Source organism: Zootermopsis nevadensis, unplaced genomic scaffold (genome assembly GCF_977971745.1).
Source record: "Zootermopsis nevadensis isolate Lab colony 2312 unplaced genomic scaffold, Znev_1.0 Znev_ptg000021l, whole genome shotgun sequence".
Lineage (NCBI taxonomy): Eukaryota > Metazoa > Arthropoda > Insecta > Blattodea > Termopsidae > Zootermopsis > Zootermopsis nevadensis.
The window spans coordinates 22,642,792-22,656,343 of record NW_028259153.1 but is presented as its reverse complement, the minus strand read 5'-3'; the positions used below and the strand labels follow the sequence as shown (position 1 = coordinate 22,656,343).

Genomic DNA, 13,552 nt, shown 5'->3' with positions numbered 1-13,552 from the left:
GATAACCTGACATTTGTACAGACTTTCGTGCATATAATTTTATGGGGCACAAACCTTTTTTACGAGGCGCGTCCACAAAGTAAGTTTCCCACTCGTCCCACATCTAGCAAACCTTATATTGCGCGAAGCGACTGTGCGTACGTGATAGAGCAATGACGTAGCATGGCGCATGCACTAACGGCACCTCCCGCGTTCTCACAGTAGCATTGTTGCAGCTGTTGAAGATGGAGGTTCTTATTCCAGCTCCCGCCGACTGTGAAGTGCGGTCAGTGATAACGCTAGGCCGCACACGGCTCGACGGACAGCAAGTCTCCTGCAGGAGTTCAGCTGGGAGGTGTTTAATCATTCACCCTACAGCCCGGACCTCGCTCCCAGTGATTTCCATCTCTTCCTACACCTCAAGAAATTCCTGTCCGGTCAGCGTCAGCGTTTTGAGAATGACAGAGAGGCGGAGATGGTTCCAATCCCAGGCGGCAGACTTCTACGACACAGGTATTCAAAAGTTGGTCCCACGGTATGACAAATGTCTCAATTCCGGTGGCGAATATGTTGAAAAATAGCTGGACACTTGCTGTATCTGTTGCAATAAATATTTCCATGAAATTGTGTTTTGTTTCTGTAAACGGCCCCAGGGAAACTTACTTTGTGGACGCGCCTCGTATCATCTTTCTTGCTACATACGAGATAATTAGCTTCGTTTAGAATCAACACATTTATCCGATCTGAATTTGATTGGTGATTCTAATCAGTGGAAGGAAGTGTCTAATCACATCTCAACAGTCGAGGAAACTAATTGTGGAATTTAAAACAAATCCAAATTTTTACATCAACATGGAAATACTGTATGAGGTGAAATGTAATACTTCAATGGGAGAAAATTTATTTGTGTACAGCATCTAAACTAACGTTAAGGGGAAATGTTAAGATTGTAACATCACATTCACTCACAGCTGTTACATTAATTGAATCACGATTTAAAAAAACAAAAACTAGCTGATAATTATAATGCAAATGAAGCCCGTCTGGGTGTTATAAGCGTTTATTTTTCTGTGTTAACTGTTCTTGGTTTAACCACCAGTCCTCTCTGTTAAGTGCAGTCACAAGCTTTTCACAACGAGAATTGATTGAATTATATGACGTAACTCGTTGTGGTATCCATTAGACCGAGTTGTTTGAAATCTAATCCTTCGTGACTATCGACTGTGTACAAAGTACGAGGTCCCTAGCTTCTGCTGTATCGATAATCGACTTTCGTTTTCCAAGTTATTTTAGTAATGTCGCTTGGATCATCAAATGAAAAGTGTTGAAAATCAAATCACACAGCGGTGTGGTGACATCTAAGGTTCTAACGACGGCGGGTATAAAAATGTATTTTATCTGGAATGTTACACCACGTAGTCTAGCAGATATTGACTCTGAAGATGGGGGCAGTAAGATTATTCTTAACGTCTTTCGGATTCTAGCAGATTACACGGCACTACACCTCAGAATACAGCCATCTTGACACTGTAATATATTTTACTACGCCGTAATTTATCAATAAGTAATTTAAGAATGGAATTATCGTAATATTACTTCCAAAATTTAAGTGCTTTGGAACTATGCATTGCTAATAAAAATTAAGCTTATCATAAAATTGTTAACAGAAAAACGCAGGAAAACCATGGTTCATAATCGTTTATAACTTAATATTTTTTCTGGTGTCGAGGTTAAAAACTAGTGGAGCTATATCCGTATCCCCCCATACGCCTTACTTCCACGAGACAAATGGTGTGACATTATGTTAAAACAAACGACAACATCTCTTCCCAAAATTCGTAATTCATAATCATTTCACCATTCGATGCTACATAACCTATTAATATCAGAAAATGTAGTTAAATCAACTACGAAAGATGACGTATTCATGCCATGGAGTTATTTAATTAACATAAACTACTGACTACAATGCTAAACGTATTCAAGACTTACAATGAATGAAATAGAACAAGAAAGAATGTTTTTACCGCGTTGCTTCGACTCTGCAGCGAATGTGTGTGTTGAGACAGAGAACTTTACTGTCCGGGACGGCAGAATGAACTGTGCTGTACGTAAGGCCTAGAGAGGAAGGAGACAAACCGGAGAAAGATTAAGATAATCCGACAGTTTAAATCTGACAAGCTAAATCCGTATTACGTCCCTTCTCCATAGTGAATACGTCTCAGTAGAGTAAAAATACTTAATCATTTTCAGAGGGCACTTGTGTGCAGACCACAGATCTAATAAATTCACTGTAAATCAATAATTCAGTCTTTAAAGAGATTCATTATATGACAAGGGTAGTTCATTCAGCTTTTAAACATCACATAAATCTCTACTATTACAAGCTGAATGTATCGATACTGCCACAAAAACCCATCGTTAAACATGCATGATCTAAGGTTATCACGTCGGCAAGCTGCCTTCTGCTTGGTCCAGCATAAGCTTGAGCATCGCCCTGGAGACAGACACAAAACTAACCTCCGAAGCGTTGTAGATGTCTCATGTTCAGGCACTGAACACTCCTATGGTAATATTATTTGTATACCATCCTCAGCTGGGTAATGGGTGTAGCACGCATGGGAGAGATGAGAAATATACAGACTTTTAGCCGGAGAAACTGAAGGGAAGAAACCACATGGAAGAAACACGTGGAGATGAGAGGATAATATTAAAATGAATCTTAAATAGTATAAACCGGTATAGAATGCATTAATCTGCAACCGAATAGTGACAAATGGCGGGTTCAAGTGGGCATGATCAGCTTTGATATAAGACGAGAGATTGCTTGAACAAATGAGACACTATCAGATTCTCAAGAAGAATTCTGCTGCATGCAGCTAATTGGCTGGTTGGTAAGTACAAATCCCGAACACAGATATGGAAATAATCTGAAAAGAATCAGTGTTTACAAATATCACAAATGACTATAGCAGTACGAAACAGCATAGGTTGTTGATGCAATTATATAAATTCTGATAACCCTCCTTTCGAATGGAAAATACCTCTCATGAATAACACACTGGCGCCACGCAGCTGCTGCTAATTAATAGCTACAGCCGTGTTTTCGATTCAGACTAGGAAGTATCACCAAAGGCGTGGAGATCCCTCACCTGTTATGTTCTGTAACATTAATGTGCTAATACAGGCCGCATGTGTGCGATCCAAAGGCTCTCTTAATTCCCTAGTTTCATTCGCGTTTTCATCTAACTTGAGCAGCCAAGTTTCCATGAACTGAAGTGAATGGCATGAAAACGCTTTGTCTGCGTGTTGTAGGATTTGAGGTTATCACGGCGGTAAGTATGAAGATGGCTCTCTTCTGAAATGTGGCGCCGTGTAGCATGGTAGAAATTTACCGACGCTTCGGAGGTCCTTTCTGCCTCCATCATCAAGGCGACGAGTTGGTAAACTTCTATCAGACCAACAACCCAGGAGACAGACATTTTCAAAAAAAAGTACGTCTATTATGAGGCAATAATTAATTTTACTAAACTCAGTGGCGAAGCGTAACTTTTTAGAAAAGTGTCAACCAAATCTCATGAGAGGAAGGGGGGAGGTATTTCCATACCAATATCTTTTACGCACTTCTTGTGTCGTAATCCTACACATCCTTGTCTTACTTTTTTTTTATAGCTTTGGGTGACTTGTAGAAACTAAGAACTTTCAGGTTATTCTAATATAGGTCAAGGAAGACATTGAAAGCAGATTAGCATAAGCGAAAACAGCCTTCTTCAAAAAGAGAAGTCAACTAGTGTCAAACATTGACCTGGAATTAAGAAAGATTTTTCTGAAGTTGTATATACGAAAGCGAAACATGGTCAGTGGGAAAGATAGAAAGAAGGAGGAATGTAGCGCTGTAGAAGAATGTTGAGAATTAAGTGGACTGATGAAGTACGAAATGGTCTTAGGATAGGCGAACGAAGAATTCTATTGAAAATCTTACGAGAAGAAGAGATAGGATGGTGGGACACATTCTGAGGCACCCAGGATTGGTTAATTTGGTAATGGAAGGAACAGTTGAAGGGAGGAATTGTAGGGGGGAGACAAAGATTGGAATATGTGACGCACATTTTTGAGGATGTGGAAATGAAGAGATTGGCGCAAGATGGACGAAAATGGAGGACCACATCAAACCAGTCGAAAGACTGATGATAAACAAACAACAAAAGATCAATTATCTACCTAACCAGGGTGCCATCTGAATATAAATTCAGTCCATATCTTCGTACCCAATGCCTCTGCAGTAGCGGTCACGAAATTACTTGCTTCATACCCCCCTCCACCCTTAAAGACCAGCTTAAAATCACCAGTACAGCATCGCTAGCTTTGCTACGCTGCTAGCTCTGAGCTGTCTTCACTCGCCTGAGCAACGCTGTTCATGTTACAACGTTGTACCATTTTAAGCACGATGTTAAGCGTGAAATTTGGCGACGGGTAACTTTCTCAATTTGATACATAATTTCTCAACTCCACCAGACCCTGTCTCATTATCCTAGATTTGATGACATTAACAACACAGCTGAAGAACCTAAATTACTGAACTCGTAATGTATTTTCTCCAACCGCCGTGCTTACTCTCAGTACTTCGCCTTCAAACACCGCGTGTCCTGATAAACCACGTCGAGCACACATAAGCCAATCAGTTGAAATCTGCGTGTTGACAGCTCCTGACGCTTCTAACAGCCATTGGCATTCAGGTCACACGGTAACACGAGCATTGTGATTAGAGTGACGAACGTTCTTAGGCAGCAAACTTCTGAACTGCTACGCGCATTGTATGACTTTGCATAGGAAATTATAACTTCATGACTTCGAGGTCAATGCTTTAGTTCAATAATAGGCTGGCATCAGAGAGCAAAGACGGTAGGAAATCCTCTCGTCCTGACGTCATTAAAGGCGCTTTAATGTAACCCTCTGAAACCGAAGCTCGTCTGAATAACATATAAGACTTCAGTCCGCACCGCAAAGAAAACACAGGACTTTACCATTACAGAAATCAACTAGTTAACGTTGTTTTATGACACAATTTGAAGCTTTCACGAGCAGAGAATCCAAATGATTTTGGATGGACTATAAAATAACTGAAAAATAATCCAAAATGATTGGAAACAGAGCCTATATCGGGGGAAAATATTAAAACAAAAAATCATCTGTGTGAAATTGGCGACAGAATGAAAAGAGGCAGAGTTACAATCCATTAAAAGAAATTACAAACCACGTGTAATAAGGAAATCGAAGCACTTCTAAGGAGGTTTTTAGAAGACGAGATTAAGAACTGGCCTTGACTGCTAAATGATGATTTTGATGATGAGTTTTACTAATGAATCTCTCCACCTTACTTGGTGCGATGTCAGGTGATGATGGAGGCAGCAGGAACCCGTGAAATGTCGGTAAACTTCTGCCAGACTACACGGCGAAACATTCCACAAGACAGCAACCAACTTCCACAGATCATTTTATTTTTTAATTTGTATTCACGCCACGTGAACAACGCAAGAGAACGTCTTTAATTATAACTTTAGAAATCCCGAAATTCTGTGACGAGTAAAATATTCCCATGGTGACTTCACTCTGTTTTCGTTCTGTAATTGCTACGCGCAGCTTTACTGGGACTCCGGAACCTTTTGAAATTCATAAATATGATGCTATAACAATCGGAGTTAATGAGAGTCTGGAAAAATTTTGTTTCATAACCAAAAAAAGGCTTCGCATTCTACCGAGTCGGATTAAACTAACGAGAACGTAACGAAGCAAACTTTTACGATCAAAAACCATCCAAGAGCCAAGTGACTAAAACTGAGTGTGCGCACATGGCGATATTTATTGGAAACCTGAACATAAACATTCATCGACTACCACAAAATCTCTGTAAAAAAATGGACATAGCAATTATTTTCCCCTCCAAATTTCTATAAAATGAACGAATGTCCTTCTATCCGACTGTGTGACTGTCTGAATCCCTTTGCATTTAAACAAATCTGTTAAACGGATTTGAAAACAATTTTTGCCGGAATTTATCTTGGTCTCTCACTCCAAGAGAAGGAAAGAGATTGTGTTTTTTTGAGAACGGGATGGTGAGGAGAATATCTGGTCCTCAGAGGGGTGATGTGACAGGATGCTGGAGAAACGTGAGTACTGAGAATATTCAGTGCCCTCACTGCCCTGATGATGGAGGCAGCAAGAACCTCTGAAGCGTTGGTAAACTTCTAACAGACTACCCAGAAGACGGCCATCTGTGTACTCACCGCCTTAAGATTCTCAAATCCTAAAAAGGAGATTCATAATTTGTACTCTTTATCGAGTCAAGGAGGATGGGATGGGCTGGACATGTAGCTTCCGTTGAGAAATAAAAATTCGTGCAAATTTTGAGTTCAAAGGTTCAAGCAAAATGTCATGTCTGAAATATTTTGTTTCCGGTGAATTAAAAATTATGCAATTTTGTCATCTTTCCATAAAAACATGTTCTTATTCGCAATAAATAAACACTAGGTCCAATAACGCGTAGAAATCGTAAGGCCTCATGCCAACTGAGGTGTTCGTGATCATGCTGGTCTTTTGGGTTATGGCACAGCGGACAACAGACTTCGTCACCTCTAAAAATAAACCTTATAACCCCATAGAGTATTTATTTCCATTGCTGTTTTAAACCAAACGCGGATGCTAACATGCAGAGTATCCAACGCTACTTAAATTATCACGCCTATAATCAGACAAATTCTTACGTAATTTACTATAATTTTCTATAATTTTAAATATTTGTTTAAATCTTGTCAGTCTAATCACAATAAAATTCCTATTAAATATTAAAATATTACCATAATTAACATTTAAATATATTAAAATATTTTAAATATTTAAATGTTAATTATGGTAATATTTAATATTTATTTAAAATATATTAAAATATTTTAAATATTTAAATGTTAATTATGGTAATATTTTAATATTAATAGGAATTTTATTGTGATTAGACTGACAAGATTTAAACAAATATATATTTATCACAATACGACGCAACTTTATCATCTTATAATTTTAAAGTTAATCATCATTACCAGAAAAAGATTCTGGACTAGTTTAAAATACTTCATATCCCCACAAGAAAAAAAAAAACTTACTTATTGCGGAATCTCCAGTTTTGCTCTGTTATCTTACAAATGTGGGTTCATTGTTGCACTGAGCTCGTCAATTATTGTTAAGTAATTACACGCGTCCACGCCTAACCGCGTCCTTCTGTACGTCACGGTCATCAGCGTGTCTTTATACCACAGAGCTGCTTAGCACACGAACATAGGGATTAACAAGTCGGATACGTCCGTCACTGGAGCGACTCTCAGAACTGAACGGAAATCTAAAGGCATGTCACATGTCCTCCAGGTCTACTTAAGCTAGTTTGTCACATGACCTGTCAGTCTCTAAGACAGAAATCGTTATGGGAGAACGTTGTCTATTGTGTGGATAAATATAGACGCATACACACATTTCGGAGATTGAGTGCCTCTGTGTTCATATAAAAGGAAGGGGGTGTTCCCAATAAGGCTATTTATAAGATCTGGACCGTCGAGAAAACAACTTCTGTACTTCGAACACTGAAAATAAGATGATAAAATGTTCCATGTGCGTCCTCACCACGGTACAGAGGTGACTATTATTTATTATTTAGTGTTCTGTCTGACGACAGGTCCATATGAACAGGATCCTTCCATCCTTTTCTCGGACTGGGACCTGTTCATATACGTTCTTGGCAGATGATCCAGAAGTGGTTTGCCATTGCCTTCTTCTGTGTGTGAATGGAGTAATTGTTGGGATGCCACGGAGGAAACTCCGTGTTGCCTAGACCACGGCCTTGCCCAACACAAGTTATAAATTCGGGCACCGCCGGGAATCGAACCCGAGACCCCAGGATTACAAGGCCAGCGTTCTAACCGCTAGACCATATCCTAAGCACTACGTGGAATTGGCTCGTTAGCTTCGAGCTAGGCTGTCTTAACCCCGGAATTCGATGGGAATGAGGTTAGGTAAAGCCGCGGAATATCCCACCAGTCCATCAGAAAATTAAATTAAATATTTTAATTACTCAAGACTTTATAAACAGCGGAGTGGTAATGAAAATTATGTTTGAATTATTTATTAATTTATTGGGGTTTTTTTATTCTAATGTTACTAATTTCTCGTGAGCTGCGACGTGAAGTTTAAAGCCGCCATAACATTCAGGCGTAAAATATGTAACAATTCTATTTATTTTCCGTGATTGCGTCAGAAAAGAAGAAAGACAAAGCTGACACTCGGAAACAAAAGATGCCACTGAAGAGATTATAAAATATATTGGGAGATGGGAAAACCACGTACATAGAATTGATGGAGACATGTGACGGTGAGAAAAGGAGATAGGGAGACCCTCGGGTCGGTGGAAATAGGATTTTGACTTCCGTGCTGCCATTAAGTCGCGTAATTCGTCAAGAAAATCTTAAGAAGGAAAGTAGAAGGCTGTGTTCCTCAAAGACGATTCGTGGGATTCTCAGAACCATCTCTTGACGCTGAAGATTTGTAGAAAACGTTTCTCCCAAGTTTTGGGAAAGCAATCTTCAGCGTCATTTTATACATAAAGGGAAACTGTGTGCTTGAACCACACACGTGACGACTGAAACAGGTACATTTTTTCCTTAAAATTAAGCGTGAATAACAACTGTAGAAAATCTCATATTTTTTTTTTAAATTTAAATTCACGCCAACTTAACACGTTACGAAATATGATCTTAAAGAAGTCTAACAGTTCTCGAGTGTTCGCTAGTATTAACCTTGGGGATTTATGGACTTAACGGTTGGTACCACTACATACTGAAGTAGGATAAAATCTAAACATCACATTTTGCTCAGCCTAATGGGACACTTTCACGAATTCAGATCAGTATGGAACTCTGTTAGGCGCCATCTTGACAACAGTAGAATTTTTCTAATCACCTGTAACTTCTCTGTGCTGGAGTACTTGGTTCTAATCCACGTAAAGAACTAAACTGTACATGACCACAAGATGGCTGACGCACGTGATCGACATATCATTACTAATATAGTGTTAACAGCCTCTGAAAAGAGACGGGTAAACAAGCAAGTGATATGACCATCAACAAGGCGCCGTTGATTTTAAGTAATGCTTATGTGGTCTATTCAGGTATATCAGTCTATTACGTCCTATAATACATTTGCACGTTGATTTATAAATAGATGTTACGTAGCTGAATCAGCAATTTTACTAAAGAGAAATCCAGAAGGTTTACTTTCACACGTTAATATTTCAGATGGATGAATAACTTACTAACTGACTAAAATACAAGACAAATAATTTTATGGGATAAGAATGCGAGTATTCTGTATCAAAAGCTAGTCATTTGACCGGATTCAGAACATGGGGGCGATGAAAAATGCGTTTAAAATTTTGGTTGGAAAGTCTGAAGATAAGAGACCACACGGAAGACATTAGTGTAGATGGAAGGATAATATTAAAACTGATATTTTAGAAATATGATTTTTGGTTGTGAGATAAATTTATTTTATTGAAAATAAAGAAACTGTCGAAATAAAGAAACTGTCGAAATAATATTTTTAAACATACTCTTCATGAAGTTAACTTGTTAAACAATTAGTCTGAGCCCCCATGAAAATATTCTTACGATACGCTATAATTTTTGTTTGGGCAGAGAGAATAAATTCATTTACGTCGGAGTACAACCGAAGTATTGGAAGAGATTCGAAACCAAACCATTTTGTAATGTTCAGTAGTTTTTACGGACAGAGAATTAATTCACTTATAAAACTGGAAGCATGTAATGGACGGAGATGAGATTGTAGCCCGGTCTCCCTTTTAGCTACGGGAATACAAAGGGATGTTACACAAAGCCGTGGTTTTCGTTCGCACATGGCGCTATACCCCAGTGGCCCACTTTTCTGACTTTACTCGCAGTAAACCAATCCATACTAACGCTACGTCATAGCTAATTTTTTAAACGGTTGGCTATTGTGGTTAATTTTAAGCCCTGGCATGCAGGACTTGTAAATTTAAGTATGCACATGACGATATCGGAGTAACGGAGAGGAGATATATAATGTAACTTTGAATAAAATCAGTTTCGTAATATCAAATAGTCATTCATGTTTGATGAAATTTTCATTTTTTGCTGTATTTTGTAACTCTAATGTAATATGCAGAACACAGAAAATTTGAAGAGGACAGCAAAACGATTATTTTTAGAATCTCTCATTTAGAGTGACTAAGAAAAACACGAAATGTATCAGGGTAGCAGATCTCCGGCACGAGTTTCGAACCGCCGACTCCCTGATTATTAATAAGTACATCCAAATGATGAGATATTAGGTTCTCAAGTCGGCGAGTATGAAGATGACTGTTTTCAGGGATGTTTTGCGCCGTGTGGTGTGGTAATCTACCGACATCCCAGTGGCGATCTGGTGCCTCAGTCATCAGGGCTACGCCCCAGAAGACAGTCATCTTCAACTGTATCGAAATATTACGTAATGCACACTGTGGCTACTATCTTATTAAATATGTGTACGTACACAAATCCCTTGCACCAAATTGTGCTGCGTACAGAGAGCAGAGTCCAGGTCTTGGAAATCATTAACATATAAAAATAAGTGAAACGTCTGTGCAAAGAGTGGTAATACGAATCATTTAATCTGTTTTCCAATATTTACCGATAGTATAAACCGCAACATTGCATCCATATGTAAATTTAGCAGAATGAACACAGGATTTAGAAAACTGTTTTCTAAAAATATAAAATTTATTTACAAACCACTGAAACTAAGTCGAATTTCAGGTTTTCACGGTGGTGAGCCTGAAGATGGTAGAAGTTTACCGACGTTTCAGAGGTCCTTGCTGCCTCCATCATCAGACTACACGTTTTTGAAACGTGCTTGATATTGATTTATCTATCTGAACAAACATTGACGCAGAACAACTATAACTCATTCCCTGTATCACAATTTTATGTACGAACTAATTATTATTGTACACACATCTGTTTGTGTTTGGCTTATCTTTTAAATCATGCGACAAAGCATTTTATTATCAGCTTAGTGTAAAGAACGCCTTTAAAATGTAACGAAATTGATTAAGTAAGACGTAAACTGCTGTTATGTTAATAGAAGAAAATTGCTATTATACAGTGTACAGGAGACGCTGACGTAAGATATGTTTAAGTAAGAACGACCACGAAATTTGCCTTGCGCTAACTGTAGGCTGGAATCATCAAACCCACATGTCAGGGATGAACATCGAATTGTCGCAAACACGTTAGAAAAAAAATACAGTTCGTCCCTAATTTTATTCATCACCTTACAAATTATTCGTCTTAGATGTCGAGAGTCCCTGATGATACTGGCTAACTTCTGTGACTTTCAGCTGTAATGAGTGTCGACTGCTGTGTCAATTGTTCATAATGGTTTCTCTTATGGAGCAAACTGCTGGGTAGTAAAATGTACGTCTGTTTGGTTAACTAAGCGAATATTAGTTTACTCCTATGTATAGGCACAAACACTGTGCGTCCATTCATAAAGACGTGAACACTTGACGAATAAAAATACATTCTTTAAGGGGAAAAAAAATTGTACTCCACATTCACGTTTAAAATATTCCGTGCTGTTTACGAGAAGTTACCGTCCTGTTGCGTCAACGTGTTTTGTTTAAAATGTTGCTTGGTTGTATCAGCCGAGGTACGGTGAATAAACACGTGTTTACGACAAACGAAGATAAAATTTTATTCTGATACGTACAAGACTTTCACATAAAATAATATAATTTGAAACGTAACAAAATATACCGAATAAATATAAAATATAATTTTGTATATCTATAATCCCCAGATTTTATATGTATTCAAATTTTAGCTGTACTTACTGAGGTTTTATTTGTTTATTTGAATATCTCCTAGCAAATGCTAAGATAGTACCTCATAATGGGCCAAGATCGCTTTCACACACGATTCATTCTATGCTGTTTTGAAAATTTTTAATTTTAATGAGGCTACTTATAAGACATTGGAAGTAGAAATAATTTCCAATAGAATGTAAATTAGCTGATATGTCGAAGATGAAATATATGTGGAAGTATGGAGAGAGATATATACTCGTTGTGGTCACTTTTTGGAAAGAAACATGGGAAAACAAAGCTAAATCAATTTAAATCTTATCACTGTCAACGGCATGACTCGGTATCCTCGTTGCTAAAAATACGAAAACCACAAGCGAGGCTCTCACTGAGGCATAAAATACATAAATTTTTTTACGCATTTCACTGCTTGCACTTAATGAGATTTTGTTGTGTCTGTGATGAACCAGGGGTTAGACTTCACACGAGGTAGCATTAATATAACACAAGAAACATTTTTCATCTCTTCTCGGATTTTCGCTAAGTTACGTGACCCGAGAGCAGGGACTATCATTAATTATGGGGTCAGGTGACACGATACTAATGTAAACACGACAGAGGTAAGTGCAAGGCCGTGCGACCCAGAGGTCACTCAGCTACTGTGTTATATTAAAACCCCACATCACGCAGATGGATCAGAACCTTATAGTGCAGGGGTTCTCAACCTAGGACCGCATTCACCTCACTTATCAACGTGAGGGTCGCAACGGGTTTTCACGAGAAGAATAATAATTTGAAAATTTAATTAAAAATGCTCAAAACTTCTCGATAGCTTCACAATAAATTTCTTTAACAAAATCACTCATTTGTGAGGTTTCTAACACTACTTTTCCTTCAGTAGTATTCTTACACGTCGGTAAAATTCTCAGCAGAATACAGACATATTCAGGGTTTTCGAAAGTTCAAAAGACTTCGAAATTAAACACGTTTTTACAATTTTTATTAACAGTCACCAAATTAATTGAGGAGATCGCATGCGTGGATTTGTTAACAGTCAACCGGATGGCATTTTTTGGACGGTAATTGACTACTACAGTTTCATTTTTCAAAAAAACAAAACCAGTTAACTGAGACGAGAAGCTACTGTGAATCTCATGATACACAGAGACTAAGGCTTAAATTAGTCCACACATCATTAAAATAAGTGGCATGTATCAAGTTTTAAAAATGACACTAATTCATCATTCCAGATGTGTTAATTTTCACTCTCTAGCTTTTGCAACACGGACTCTGCGGTGGTTTGAAACTACTGGCCCGCGTACCCTGCGGATTCTGATCAACCCAGAATATCTGACACTGTTCATAACTTGTAATAACGTGACATTCATTAAGCTTTCCACAAATGTGAAATATCGGTCTTCGGGGCTGTAATACGGAGTGGACTTATAGACAGACGCCAGCGTTTCGGAGGTAAATAATGCTTTCATGCTCAGGGCTGAAGATGCATACGACTATGATGTGTTATTCTGAAGATAATACTGAGCAGAGCATGTCACACTAACCTTCCTTCAACCTGGTTCCTCTCCTTTATCGCCAAGATAAATTATGCAAAAAGCAGAGAATCCAAGTCATGATCACAAACTGCATAAAACA

The 13,552-nt window shown here is 38.2% G+C and overlaps 1 protein-coding gene across 3 annotated transcripts in view; it reads right to left on the bottom strand.

The window, feature by feature from the left end:
* Window positions 1-13,552, bottom strand: part of LOC110840456 (follicle-stimulating hormone receptor) — a 59,928-nt gene that overhangs the window by 24,397 nt on the left and 21,979 nt on the right. Inside the window, exon 1 of one of the 3 annotated variants that reach the window (XM_087352641.1) lies at window positions 7,137-7,363. The exons of 1 other annotated variant lie outside the window; for it this stretch is intronic. The gene's annotated coding sequence lies outside the window, so the exon portion shown is untranslated. Of the gene's footprint in view, window positions 1-2,006; window positions 2,113-7,136; window positions 7,364-13,552 lie in introns of those variants that run through there. One more of the 3 variants, XM_087352640.1, reaches the window with a different exon arrangement.